This window comes from Chrysemys picta, chromosome 1, assembly GCF_011386835.1.
Source record: "Chrysemys picta bellii isolate R12L10 chromosome 1, ASM1138683v2, whole genome shotgun sequence".
NCBI lineage: Eukaryota > Metazoa > Chordata > Testudines > Emydidae > Chrysemys > Chrysemys picta.
The window spans coordinates 258,667,929-258,683,390 of NC_088791.1; positions in this window are offsets into that span (position 1 = coordinate 258,667,929).

A 15,462-nucleotide genomic window follows, 5' to 3' on the forward strand; every position below is an offset into this window, starting at 1 on the left:
GGAGAGACAAGGTGGTTGATGTAATATCTTTTATTAGATCAACTTCTGTTAGTGAAAGAGACAAGCTTTTTAGCTGCACAGAGCTCTCCCTCAGGTCTGGGAAAGTTACTTGGAGTGTCATAACTAAATACAAGGTGGAACAGATTGTTTAGCATAAGTAGTTAATATGTGTAGTAAGAGACCATTAAAAGTGAAGTGCCTCTTAACACCTTTGAAGGCATAGAACGAAAAAGGGGGGTTAGTGGGTTATAGATTGTTGTAATTGTGACAATGCGGTTCTGGCGGAACCCAACTGAGAGTGCCAACTCAGGACAAATTGCTCAAACAGGGCAGTTACAGCCCAAGGCTGGGGTTTGTTCCACCTCTAAGGCAAACCAAACCAGCCAGACTAAGAGGACTTCGGTCTCACCCCACTGGCTAACCGCAAGTCTCACAAGCAATCTCCTTAGACACTCCAGTTTCCCAGTATCACCACCAGTGCCACTCGTTATGGGGACAAATGGTTATGAAAACCAATACCCAAGTAACAGAAAAAGGTTCTCCTGATCCCAAAGGACCAAGCCCGAGACCCAGGTCAATATACAAATTAGATCTTACCCACAGATCACACTGTTGCCAATCCTTTAGAATCTAAAATCTAAAGGTTTATTCATAAAAAGAAAAAGATAGAGATGAGAGTTAGAATTGGTTAAATGGAATCAATTGCATACAGTAATGGCAAAGTTCTTGGTTCAGGCTTGCAGCAGCGATAGAATAAACTGCAGGTTCAAATCAAGTCTCTGGAATACATCCCCCGCTGGGATGGGTCCTCAGTCCTTTGTTCAATGCTTCAGCTTGTAGCAAAGTTCCTCCAGAGGTATGAAGCAGGATTGAAGACCAGATGGAGATGAGGCATCAGCCTTATATAGTCTTTTCCAGGTGTAAGAACACCTTTGTTCTTACTGTGGAAAATTACAGCAAAATGGAGTCTGGAGTCACATGGGCCAGTCCCTGCATATTTTGCTGGGTTCCAAGGCGTATCTGCCTTCTCTCAATGGTTCCATTGTATAGCTGATGGTCCTTAATGGGCCATCAAGCAGGCTAGGCAGAGCTAACACCAGTTTGTCTGGGATGTCACCCAGCAGCATAGCATAAGTTTGAAATACAGACAGTATAGAGCCAATATTCATAACTTCAACTACAAAATTGATACACACATATAGACAGCATAATCATAACCAGTAAACCATAGCCTTGTCTTAGACACCCCATTTGACCCCCTTTATACAAGATTTGGGTGCCACTACAGGACCTTGGTTGCAACAATGATCTATATGGTCTCAGATTATATCAATAACGTCACAGTAATACAGCATAAATCCAGTGTTGTTATTAAAATCATGATTTTTAATGTCTAGCAAAGTTATAAATTTAAGCTCTGAGGCTCATATTTTGAAAGTGTTGTGCAGGTTCCTTTGAGGATAAGGACTGAGAGGTCAGATATAGAGTGACTATTCTGTGAAAAGTGTTTACCCATGGATGATACAGTGGTTTTGTCTTTTATCATTTTTCTGTGAGAGTTCATTCAAGAGCGTAATGATTGTCTGGTTTCACCCATGTTGTTATTGGGGCATTTAGTGTACTGGATGAGGTACACCACATGTTGTCATAGGCATGTGTAAGACTCATGGATCTTAAAAGGTGTGTTGTGGAGGTACTGATAATTGTAGCAGTGGATATATGTCTGCAGTTTTGCATCTGTTGTTATGGCAGGGTCTGGTGTTGCTTTGATTTGTTGAGTCTTGGTCTGTTGGGACCTTGCTTTTGAAGATGAGCTTGGTGAAGTTGGGGGGTTGTTTGAAAGTCAGAAGATGAGGTTCTGGAAAAATTTCTTTCAGAATGTGGTCCACACTGAGTATGGGTTGTAATTATTTGATGATATCCCATATGGGTTCCAGTGTGGAGTGGTAGGTGACAACTAGAGGAATGTGGTCAGAGTGGGGTTTTTCTGTATTGAAGCAGGTTCTCTAAACATATTTGGGTGGCCTGTTCCATGATGTGATATACTTTCCTGGTGGAGTGTCCCTGTTTAGTAGAGGTGGTTTAAAGTATGTTAAGTTGTGTATCCCAGACTTTCTCCTCAGAACATATTCTGTAGTATATGAGTGGCTGTAGATTACAGATTTCTTGGTCTGTTTGTGGTGGTTATTGGATCTGTGGAGGTAAGTGTGGTGATCCGTGGGTTTCTTGTATATAGTTGTCTATAGGGTTCCATTGTCAAAGCTGATCATGGTATCCAGGAAGTTGATGCAAGTGTGAGAGTGTTCTAGAGAGAGTTTGATGGATGGGTGGTGGTTGTTGAAGTTGTGGTGGAAATATCTGAGGTAGTTTAGGTTGTCTGTCCAGAGGATGAAAATATCATCAATGTATCTCAGGTTTATTATTGGCTTTGTGATGCATTTATCCAGAAATTCTTCCTTGAGGTTGCCCATGAAGATGTTGGCATATTGGGAAGCCAGGCTAATATCTATGGCTGTTCCTAAGAGTTGGAGTAAGTGTTTGTTGTTGAATATAAAACTGTTATGGGTGACAATGAAATGGATGAGTTTGGTAATGTGTTTGGGGTGGATATCTCAGTGATGTAAATTGTCTAGTAGATATTTGAGGCAGGCAGAGACGCTGTCATTGTGAGAGGTGTTGATGTATAGGGAGGGGACATCCATGGTGGCAAGAATGGTGTTCTGAGGGAAGTTGTTAATGTTGTAGATTTTTCTGGAGTAAGTCAGTTGTGTCCTGAAGGAAGCTGGACCTTTGTGTGGTGAATAGTTTGAGCCTGGTTTCTGTGAGCCTTGATATTCCTTTGGAAATAGTGTCATGGCCAGATTTGATGGGTTGCCTGCGTTCCTTTGTTTGTGTATCTTGGAAGCATGTAGAAGGTCACTGGTGTGGGTTCTTGGGGTGAGGTTATAGAGTTTCTCTTGGAGTTGTTTGGGGAAGGATTTGGCGATATACTTAAATCCCTGGGTGAATTATGGTGTGGAGTCTTTATAGAGTTCTTTAAAGTAGATGGTGTTGAAGACTTGTCAGTTGGCCTTGTTAATGTAGTCATCACTGTTGAGACCTATGATGAGACCACTGACGGTCATATTATAGACCTTTGTTATATATATGTAATGCTGAACAGTAAATAGATATCAAGTATCAGGGGGTAGCCGTGATAGTCTGTATCCACAAAAACAACGAGTCCGGTGGCACCTTAAAGACTAACAGATTTATTTGGGCATAAGCTTTCATGGGTAAAAAACTGAATTGCATCTGAAGAAGTGGGTTTTTACCCATGAAAGCTTATGCCCAAATAAATCTGTTAGTCTTTAAGGTGCTTGTTGTTTTAGTAAATAGATGCACTATTTAGAGACTATATTATTTGTGGCAATGTTTTACTATTTGTGGCTATTTTTAATAACCACGATGAAGCAAAACTGCAAATGCATACCAACGTATAAAAACGGGATATTAAGGTAAATAAACAGCAAAGATTGTAATAAATGAGACAATCAGAATACAATGCAAAGTTTGTCAAGTACAACGGCTGCTGTATCATCCACTGTAAATCATTTTTAAAAGCATTTCATTGTCAGCACAACTTTCAAAGAAATACAAAACCAAAATACATTTATGAGCCTAGAACAAGAGGAAATATTTCTAATGATGCTGCAGAAAGAGAGTGTGAAATCTTGGCCCCACTCAAGACAATGGAAATGGAGGTCACCCAGAGTTTTATTGGGTGTTTTAATAAATTTACAAAGTAAGGTTCTACAATAGATTTATTTCAAATGTCACAAATCAATGTACCAGAAGTTAATGTAGTAAATTGGCATTGTTTTCCTAAAACATCCTATACTAATTTTGGTCATCTCTTTTTCCTCATTTCTAGCATAGGTGCCAACTTCCCCTCTTTTCCATGGGTGCTCGACCCCACCCTCTGCCCCCAGCCCTGCCCCCACTCCACCCTGTCAATGAGGCCCTGCTCCTGCCCCACCTCTTCCCTGCCCCCATTCCAACCTCTTCCCCAAATTTCCCACCCCAACTCCGTCCCCTCCCTGCCACTATTCCAACTTCTTCCCCAAATCCTGGCCCCGATTCTGCCTCTTACCCGCCTCCTCACCTGAACGTGCCATGTTCCCGCTCCTCCCGCTCCCTCCCAGAGCGTGCTAACTCTGCCAAACAGTAGTTTGGTGGTGGCCAGGCAGGAAGCGCTGGGAGGTAGGCGGAGGAGCCGGGACGCCGCGTACTCAGGGCAGGAGGAGGAGGAGGTGGGGCGGGGGGTGAGGGGAGCTTGGCTGCTGGTGGGTGCAGAGCGCCCACTAATTTTTCCTCATGGGTGCTCCAGCCCCAGAGCACCCATGGAGTCAGCGCCTATGATTTCTAGTATAAACCTTTCTTATTTTTTTAATCATATTAATTTGCAGTGTTTGTCGCTACTGAACCTCCCCTTTCAGTGTCATACTTTATAAAGCAACACATCTGTTAGTATGTGTTAATCAGACTGTGCAAAGGTGAAGTGAGTACTATTGACGCCCTGAGGGAGGTGATGCTCCATCCTTCTGGATATAAGGGAGGTCTGAGTGCCTCTCTGAGAAGAAAGAACGAGGAGTACTTGTGGCACCTTAGAGACTAACAAATTTATTTGAGCATAAGCTTTCGTGGGCTAAAACCCACTTCACTGGATGCATGCAGTGGAAAATAAAGTAGGAAGATGTGTATATATACCAGAAAACATGAAAAAATGGGTGTTGCCATACACACTATAACGAGAGTGATCAGTTAAGGTGAGCTATTATCAGCAGGAGGGAAAAAAAACTTTTGTAGTGATAATCAGGATGGCCCATTTCCAACGGTTGACAAGAAGGTGTGAGTAACAGTAGGGGGGAAAATAAGCATGGGGAAATAGTTTTACTTTGTGTAATGAGCCGTCCACTCCCACAAGAGATACAGAAACTTCTCTGAGAAGAAAAGTTCTAGTGGAGACTGAGTTGTGCTTATGGAAAACTTGGAGTGTAGAGAATACTGGACTAATGTTTTTGTTATTTTCTTTTATAATAAAGCCAAACTCCAAAAAGGGGACATGTTGGCATCTGGTTTATTATGTGTCCTGTAGTTGTAGAACAGGATGGGAATGTTGTCTGTTCCTGAAGTCCTTTTCCACAGCTCACCACTAGATGTCAGGGGAGAGCTCATTCAGACTCTGCTTACACCAGTGAGTGGAAAAAGTAAAATTGCTGAGTGTTTTATGACTGTTTCAAAATAAATAGAGAGACAATATGGAGGAGGTAATATCTTTTATTGGACCAACTTCTGTTGGTGAGAGAGACAAGCTTTTGACCCACACAGTGCTTTCTTCAGGTCTGGGAAAGACCTTTTGGTGATAGAGACAAGTTTCTTCAGAAGTTGGTCCAATAAAGAGATTACCTCACCCATCTTGTCTTTCTAATATCCTGGGACAGACACAGCTACAACTACACTCAAAATAATTATGAAGTTGTATTTATGGAAAAGATAGCGTAAGTTAGACTCATCAAAACAGACTAAAATAGGTAAGATGTTTACTTTTATTCATTATTGTGATAGAATATATTTTGGTAAGAAACCCAATATCTTTAAACATTTTCTTTCAATACCAATATAAAATAGAAAGTTTGAGATTGTTAACACTGTGTTTCAGTGATTGTAGAGTCTTGAGAGAGACTACACACGCATATACAGTAAATAGTTGAAAAAGTGGAAATGATTAATGCTTGTAACAGTGTAAAATGTCCAAGTAGCTAGAAATATTAGTTTCATATATATAATTAATGGTATTGTGAAAATGATATATTAATGATAATGGTGTGAGGAGATATTGAGGCTTGCAAAATAAACATTAGAATTTTTCACTTTGGAGGGGATTTACAAGGGAGATGAAAACCTCATGATGGGGCCTGGGTTGCAATCATAACTATTGACAAGCTACCACCTCTCTGGAACTAGCAACTTACTCCCGTAAAGCCACGTCTAGAAATCCTGGTCATGCAACTCAAAAACACAGGCCTCTACCACTGATCTCTGTAAGATTCCTGTTAACAGCAACTGTAGATAGCCCCTTGTGTTCTTTTAAAGATGTAACGACTCAACAGAGCCTGGTTCATACATATGCATAGGGCCAAATTCACCTTGTGTAGTCAGTTATATTTGTGCTAAGGGACTGTAAAATGCTATTATTTATCTGGTAGTATTTTACATCCAGGGCCGGCTCCAGGCACCAGCTTGGCAAGCTGGTGCTTGGGGCAGCCACTCCGGAGAGGGGCAGCAGGTCCAGCTATTCGGCGGCAATTCGGCGAACAGTCCCTCACTCCCGCTCAGAGTAAAGGACCTTCTGCCGAATTGCCGCCGCAGATCGCAATCACGATTGCGGCTTTTTTTTTTGTTTTGTTTTGGTTTTTGGCTGCTTGGGGCGGCCAAAACCCTGGAGCCGGCCCTGTTTACATCCCCTTTCCACAGGTACAAATCACTACATTAATTGCAAGAGCTTGTAGAGTCAGGCCAGTAGTTCAAAATCCTTCCATCATTGAAGGCACTCTATAACTCCTGATTGACATCAGTGGGAAAAACATAGGGCCCATAATGCTCATTGAAATCAGCAGGAATAGGATTGGGCCCAAAATGATCCTTACAAACATTAATAAATGTGCCTAATGACGATCCTATTTTCCTTCAAATATAGCCTGTTCATAGTTTTCTAGGAGTTGTAACTATATGGAAAGTTTGAAGCAGTAGTAACAAACAAGATTTCAACTATTGCAGAAAAGGTGACAAAATATTAAACAAACGCCAAATCTTTTAGTCAGTGTAATTTTTAATGACTTATAACTCAAACATTTTCTTAATTTTTTTCAAAAACATTCTACTTTGCCTTCAGAGTAAATTTTGAAAGATCTGATAGGAACATATCACAAGATGCCTGTATAAATCCAAATCTATCTACACTTTGTTATGAAATGACCGCTTTCTGGTAAAATTAAATTATTCTGTTTTTCTACTGACTTTGTTGATGGCAAATCATGTGTCCAGGAGATCACGTGTGAGCTGAAAGACATATGTGAACTGTATCAAAGTTTAGTTCCCCTGTCCTTCCACAAATAACAGGAAAGCCCAGATCCTCAAAGATATTTAGGTACCTAACTCCCATTGAAATCCCAATAATACCTTATTTTGAGGTAGAAACAGGAGACAGGAATGCATGTATTTTTTATCAAATAAAGGAATTCCATATTACATGGTAATGCTGTGGGGAATAGAACATACCAAGAATATCTTATTGAACTGCTTGAAGATCTCTGAATTAGATTCCAACAATGTTACAAGCACTCCCTAAAAGAGATCAGTGGATCTTAAGTTCTATTTGGAATCCTTCTCTTCTGAGGTCTGAAGCGGGACTAACATATTTCAATGGTGCCTAAAAGCCTGAGAGGCCAAAACGTTCTTCAGGCACAGAACAAAAACTTCTGACCTCAGAGAAGAAGGCTATCCCAGTATTAACTGTAATATTTGTTAGTCAGAGACATCTGAAGTGTGGGCATTTGAGACATAGTATCAATGCCAAAATCAATAATTGTACAAAGTGTGTTATTAAACAAAGGATACTATGAAGAAGACACACAAAAATATGATTATTGATTTGGCAATCATATTTGTTTGACCAGGTTTACTTCTGTTAGCTCTGACAATTAAAGTTAAGTAGATCTCACACTGGTTTCTTTAAATTGTTCTTTGTGAGTTTCAACACTTCTAGCCAGGTCTGAGTTTCAATAAACCAACTTTTAATTGTATAAATCCCACATCTTTTACTTGTCACAAACATACAAACAAATTTCTTTCTTGTCTCCTTTAATCAGAGAATGGAAATTTATGGAAACATTGTCTTAGTCACAATGATGTCCAAAATTGACCCCAACTGCAGTAGATTTGAGTTAATATACTATTCTCTAATTATCAGGATGTAATGTCCTGAGTTTGAAATAGGTATCTCTTGGCCATTTATTTTTAAATGTCTGCTAATCTGCTCTGTCATATTTTATGCTCCCAAATTAATCTTATTTTTCATATATGCCTCTGTATCTGATGGCCTCTGCAATTTATTATTTGCTATCCTACACATTGCTTCTTGTTCTACTCCTGGAGGAATTCTGCACCACTGAGCACATGCAGAATTCATGTGTCCTGCAGATTTTCTTTCCTGCAGAAAATACATTCTGCCCAAGAAATGCTGCAGTTTTGCCTTTTGTGCACTAAAGGCCACTGTGGTGCCAGAATAGCCAGCAGAATGAACGCAGCCGGCTGTTCTGATGCCACTATGGCCTCTGGTGGCCCAAAGGCAGAACTGCAGCACATCTAAGGCAGAATGTATTTTCTGTGGGAGAAAAAAATTCTGTAGGTGCGGCAGTGGCGCTGAATTCCCCCCAGGGGTAGAAGTTCATCACAGCATCCTGCCCGTGGAGCCAGGTTACGACAGACAGGGTGGGGCACGTGGGGTTGCTGGTGGGGGGTGTCACAGACTGGGGTTGAGAATGGCTAGTGGAGGGGACAGATGGGGGCATGTGCTCAGAAGCTACTGTGGTGACAGCATTGAGCAAGGGGGTGAAGGTAGTGGGGGTGAAAGGCCACATGGGGACAAGGAATAGGAGATGGGGAGGGGGCAGCAGAGACCCATGGGGTTGTGGGGTATGGGGACAGGGGCAGATGTGCCTGAGTGAATGGGAGAAACTTGAGGTCAGCCAAGGTCTGCATGGGGGAGGCTCCCCAACTATCCCGCCCCTCCCTCCCAAAAACCCCCGTTCCATACTTGTCTCACCCACACCCAACAACCCTCCAGGTTCACTCCAGCTTCATTTCCTCTCCCTCAGCTCCTTTGTTACCCCTGACTCCCCCAAGCCTTTGCACTGCTTCTGAGGGGTGCAAGAAATACAGTTTGTTATTGTAATTTAAATGAATTACTTAGATTCCTTATTAGGCATATTAATACAGAATTTTATTTGTCAAAAAAAATTACCAGAATCTTTTTTTTTGGTCTGTACTGTTACAGACATACTTGCAGACAGATATTTTGAAATAAATTACCAAAATAATTGAAACTGTTGTGCTATTATTTTTGACAAATAAAATATGCAGAATTTTTCAGAATTTTAAAATATTGTGTGCAGAATTTTTTTGGTGCATTATTTCCCCAGGAGTATGTTCATTTCTCTCTTCAGAAGAATAAGCCGCTGTATTCTACTTTGAATATTCATAGCCTGTGCAAGATGCTGTCATAGCACAAGTGAAACCTATCATTAACTAAGCAAATTCATTTTTTTTTGTTTAAAACCATAAATTGTACCCACAGATAGGCATTATTACATCTTTTTGAGTTACATTTATTAAGAAACAAGTATATTCTGGATATCTTTGAGACAGACTAATCTCAGGAACGGGACCTTTTATAGGAAGATCTCCCTTGTATCATGTAGAATGGGGCTCTTTTGTCCTGTTACACCATCCCACTCAGTCCCTGTATCCACAGAAGGCTGCCTGAGAATCTGTACATGGAGTGTCTCACATTGTTCCCCTGCTCTCAGCACTGTGGGGTATCTGATGAGGAGAGGATACAGCTCCAGGCTCTATTAGGTACTGAGCAAGACCTCTACCTGTGGAGCCCACATAGGGAAGATCCCAGTGTTATTTGTGTTTGGAGAGCAAGGGTGGCTGATTAGGGCTGAGGGAGCCAAACCACACCAATAACATCACAACTGTAATAGTACCATCTGCTGCCAGTTGGAGGGACTCTTAGGAGCTAAAGCAACCCCATCAAAGGCTGTAAGATACCTGATTGCCACTGAGGAGTTCTAGCCTTGCAGCACACAGACTGTAGGTAGCAGAGGGAGGAGAAACAAAGCATGGAATGCAAACCTCTGTGGGGCTAGCAGAGCATGCTCCCTATAGCCCCTGGGATCCCTGCAAAACCTAGACTGCAGGGAAGAGGCACAGAGCAGGGAACACAGGTTACTCCTGGGGGAATCCTGTGCCACTGCTTATGCGCCAAATTCATGTGCCCCACAGAATTTTTTTCCCCTGCAGAAAACAAATTCTGCCGGGGGTGGGGGGAGGGATGGCTGAAATTATACCTTTTGCCTAAGAGGGGCTGTTGTGATGCCAGAAGACAGGGCAGTAGGCTCAGACCCAGAGCAGCCAGCCGCAGAGAGGGAGGGGCAGTGGCTGCCTTCCTCACAATGCCTTGCCTGTGGGGCCAGATGAGGATACACAGCATATGGGGTGGATGGACAGAGTGGGGCACATGGGGCTGGGCAGTCACATAGATGGGTTCAGAAGGGCTAATGGGGGAAGCAGACTGGGGTGGGGGCACAGGAGCTAGGGGGTGACAGCATTGAGCTAGGAGCTGAGTGGGGGTGAAAGGACACATGGAGATGGGGCAGATGTGGCTAGGGATCAGCAGGGTCTGCATGGGGAAAGCTCCCTAACAATCCCCCCCCCCCAAAAAAAAATCAATATTTCTCCCACCCACACCCAACAACCCTCCAGGTTCGCTCCCAGGCTTCTTCCTAGCAATTGCTTCCTTGTCCCTCAGCTCCTCCATTACCCCTGACTCCCCCACACCTTTGCACTGCTTCGGAGGGGTGCAAGAAATACGTTTCTGTATTGTAGTTTATATGAATTATTACTCAAAGTTCTGTAAGGAATCTTTGTTAAAAAAAAAATTCCTGAATCTTTTTTGTTGTCTGTATTGTTAGACAATTATAGTGTTATTTTGACAAATGGTGATTATAGTGTGCTATTTTGACAAATATATAGAATTTTGCAGAATTTTGAAATATCATGCACAGAATTTTTTATTTTTTTGGTGCAGCATTCCCCCAGGAGTAACAGGTTAATGTGGATCTATTAAAATCCTGCACCACACAGGAAAACTATATGGTTGTCTGCACATGCTCTTTGCAGCCTCCATCCCTTGGAATCTCTGCAGCACATAAGCTGCCAGTATAGAAAGAAACCAGAGTAGGTAATACTGGCTTCTGTGGAGTTATTTCAGAACAGAGGCACATGCTCTGTGCTTCCTCTGCTTCTGTTTTTCCAGACCCAGATACAAGTAAGATTTCCACAAATTATGAACTACAGTAATATAACTTATTTTAGGGAGTTCTCTATTGTAGTTGCAGGTTTTCTTCTAGTTATTTATTTTATATATATAAATAAGGGTTTCTGAGCCAGGTAGTTGTCTCATGTAAAAAGGTGATGATTCGTTTTATAAGTCTGGTGAGTTGTGTGTCTACAGGTTTGATCTAGGGATGTAAAATGTTAACTGGTTAACCGTAAGCATTAGTCTTACCAGTTAACCCACCTTAACCATTAACCCCTGGGCTGGCTGGCTGGCCCCAGTGGCCCCACATGAGCCGGAGTGGCCCCAGGCGTGCCACCCTGCTCCAGCCCCAGCCAGTAAACTGGTTAAACAAAATATTTGTAATAATTTAAATGTTTAACTTTTTAAATGGTATTTACATCCCTCCTTTGATCAGAATGGGGTTGGGTTGGAGGGAGCTAAGGGGACTTGGGGAGGTTCTGAGCTGGAATGGGGATTGATTGGGTTGTCTGCAAAGGTGAATGGAATCAATTGGTGAATGAGGGCATAGTTGAATTGGGGACGTGGGGTAGGTAGGCAGACAGTAGTGTGGAAGGTAGGGAGGTTAGGGTATAGGTAGATTGATGTGGCAGATTCTAAGACTAGGAGAGAACAGTAAAGGGCTGCACAGAGAGAGAAGTAATATTGCCCCTTCTTCCAATATCAGTGTCCCATTTCTGACAACAGCATCATCCCTCTTTTGACTGGTAGCATATACCAGGGCCTTGCATATCAGCTTCCCAGTGGAAGAGAAATCAGGGATGTGAAGTCTGGGCTTATTGTAAGTGTAACTTGTTTTCTTTATACACATATCTGAATGCTGAAATGGGATGGTCAAACAGCATGCAGTCCCTTCTTTGTGGAATTTTAGCCCACAACCAATGCCTGGTTCCCAGGTTGAAACTCTGCCTCAAGAATTGGCTCTAATCTGAGACCAAGGCAGACAGCAAACTCTCCTGCTGCTGTTCCTTCTCCATCCAGAACCTTGTATAACCAAAAAACAACAGCCAACACAAACATTTCTTCCAGAATGATAAACTTTCTTGTTTAAGACCAAGAACTTGAAGACTATGTAATAGTGCCACCTGGTGATGCCTGTCATAACATTCTTGAATTGTTCCATCGTTTTCAGCATGGGTGACATGATAAACATCTGAAAATAAAGTATAAGTCTCAAACAGAAAAGAAATAAATTAATTATAAAGGTTTAACTATTTACATGTGTACAGTGTTCTTTCTTTCAGGACTTCCCAAGTCACCATTCCCTTTAAAATATTTTGTGCTGTTTCTTGTGCCAATACTGTCCCCAATTGATAAGCAATAGCATTTATGTCTAATATGAAAAGATTTCTGAAAAATGGATAGGCTAAAACAGGAGTGGTCACAAGTGATTTTTTTTAACTCTGCAAATGACCAATCATACTCTAGTAGCCACACAAATTGTCTCACTCAACCCAACCAGCAGTCCTGCAATATTTGCAAATCTACAAATAAAATGTCTGTTGTATGAACAGATTGCTACAAAGCACTGCATATCTGTAAGTATCTGGGGAGTAGGCCAGTTCAGTAATATACTTTCCTCGCATTTATCATGCATGAACCACAATAAAATCCAGACCCTGTATTGTGACAGGGTCCCCGGGATACAACCTGAAACTGGGGTACTGCTGTGCCCCCTTACCTCTCCAGCCTGGGCTATCTCTCACAATGCATTGCTAGTGACAAGCAAACCCCTCCGGGCGCTATCACTCAGTACAACAGCATGTGGAGCCTCACACCCACCTAAATTGCATGAATGCTTCCTGAGCCACTCACGAATCAAACAGAGAAAGGCACCAGCAAGTCTCCCAAGCCCCCAGCCTTGCACCCCAGAATGGTACAGTCTTGCCCTGGTCAGAAGCCAGACCAGTGTAAATTCATTACCCAGTCCGCCTTTGTAAACTGAGCTGAGATTTCCCAAGCACTTCAACCAAAACACACTGTTTTAGGTAAAATATAAAACAGCTTTATTAATACAGAAAGAGAGATTTTAAGTGAGTATAAGTGGTAGGCACAAAACATCAAAAATAGTTACCAAAGAAAATAAAAGGTAAGCACGCAGTCTAAATACTGAACCTTATTAGATCAAGCAGTATTTGGATCAAGCAGTTTTTCTCACCCCACTGGATGTTGCAGGTCGATTACAGTCCTTAATACACAGGCTTTCCCTTTAAGCCGGGGACCAGTCTCCTCAGTTCAAGTCTGTGTCCTCTCAGAGTTCTTGTTGCTTCTAGCATAGATGGGGGAGGAGAAAGGTGCCCTCATGATGCCACTATCCCTTATTTTATACTCTTAGTCCATGTCCCTGGAAAGAAACTAACCCAGTGCTTCTCTCAACAAATTGTAAATCCCTTGTTTACAACTCCACCAATGATTAATGGTTGGTTAACCCCCGCCTGTGTGTGGATCACCTCTTTTGTGGTCACTGGAGAACTAGCAGTGGATGACTTCCAAATTTACAATATATTTCAATAACAACCATACAGCAAAATCTCTTAACTTCATACACACTAATGATACACATATTTTGACAGAACAATGGATTTCAGCAGATCATGACCTTTCATATGATATCTTACATGGCATGATTTGTATGAACTATCACAACCATATATGAATGATGAAATATGGAGGTTACAGGGTGCTACTTTGAGATACAGGGTGCCACGTATATATTAGCTCATTCACTATCTCAGCTATTCAGATCTCTTCCTCAAGTTCTAGAGGTCCAATTTTAAAACCCAAGTTTTCTCATTTAGTATGGGTGTGTGTTCCCTAGTCACTGTCTCCATTTGAGACCAAATAAGTTGTTCAGTTCTGGATCATTTTTCCCTTGAGCATTTTTAATGTAACTGGTGTAATAACTGTTAAATTTGAGTCACTGTCTACAATTCCTCTTCACTTTGGAGTCACTAGCATACATTCAATAGCCATGTTTCCATTATAGCTTTTCATCTGCCCAGATCTAAACAAAAGCTGGGGGGCTATTCCTTGTACCTACAAGCATTGCCCTTTCAGCCTGATATCACTGATTTTTCCAAAACTGGGTGAACTTTTACTAGGTAAGTGTGATGCTTTGTTCTGGCTTGGCTTGAATTTATCACACACCTTCTTTTTGTGGCCACTCTTTTCACAATACCAGAATTCAACTGAATCATTCCCCTTATTTTTGCATTATTGACAATCTATATTATTTTACAAACTGAATTTAATTTTTTTACTCGTTCAAAAATGTTATGGACTGAGTTAGAAACTCCTTTTTCCATCATGCGTAATGGACACGTTTGTACTTACAGGGCTCATGAAAGACAGCGTCCACCTTCCTCATTAGCAGCTGTTTTTAATTCTGCTGTACTGCTCCACAGAAGGACTCTAGTTCTCTATCAAAGTGTCCTTTGTTTCCTTTCAGTTATCTTAATTTGCAGGACTCTTGTTAACCCACTACTGGGTATTTCCACAGGGGGCTGTAGATTTGACCACAAACCCCCACACTACAGATCTATTCCCCCATCTGTATCTATCACCTGAGATGACTGAAACTTGTCATATTAAAGAGTTTTAAATGTTCATAAATATTAATAAAAATATATCGGTTTGATGGCACAAGATTGGACTGTGATGACTGTGTCCTCTCAGATCAGCTGATTATATAAACAAACCACTATTAGTGGCTGGTGCTGGATCAAGTGCATGTTGGCAGGTAGAGAATTGTTACATTTTACTGTCTTAATAGTTTTACAACTAGTTGACTAAGGAAATTATTTATGTGTGAGAATTCCTCATTATTATCCTCAGATGGTAGCTAAAAGAGGTGACAGGTTGGTTGGTTGAGCCCTACTTGGTAGCTTGGCCATCATCATAGGCTTTTGTAGTCTGTAGGCCCAGATTCAAGGTGAAAATTTGTGAGGACAATCTTGTACAGTGAGTTTCATGAGGACACACGTTTGAAATTTTTGGACATTATCCCTCTGTCTGGATCCTTGTCTGTGTTTACTATATATATATATGTCATCCCTTTGTCTTCAGCTCAGCCTGTTATATTATGCCTTGCGTGCTTGAGTTTTGATTCAGTGATAAGGATAATAACCTGACTGTTTCATTTTATGTTCTTAATTAGTATTCTTTCGTTTTAAGTCTTTTCAGCATTTGTGTACCATTTAGCATATATGTACATGTTTACAGTAGAAGATTTCAATGTAAATAAGATACTTTATTTACAGCAGAATATTTCAAGTGTG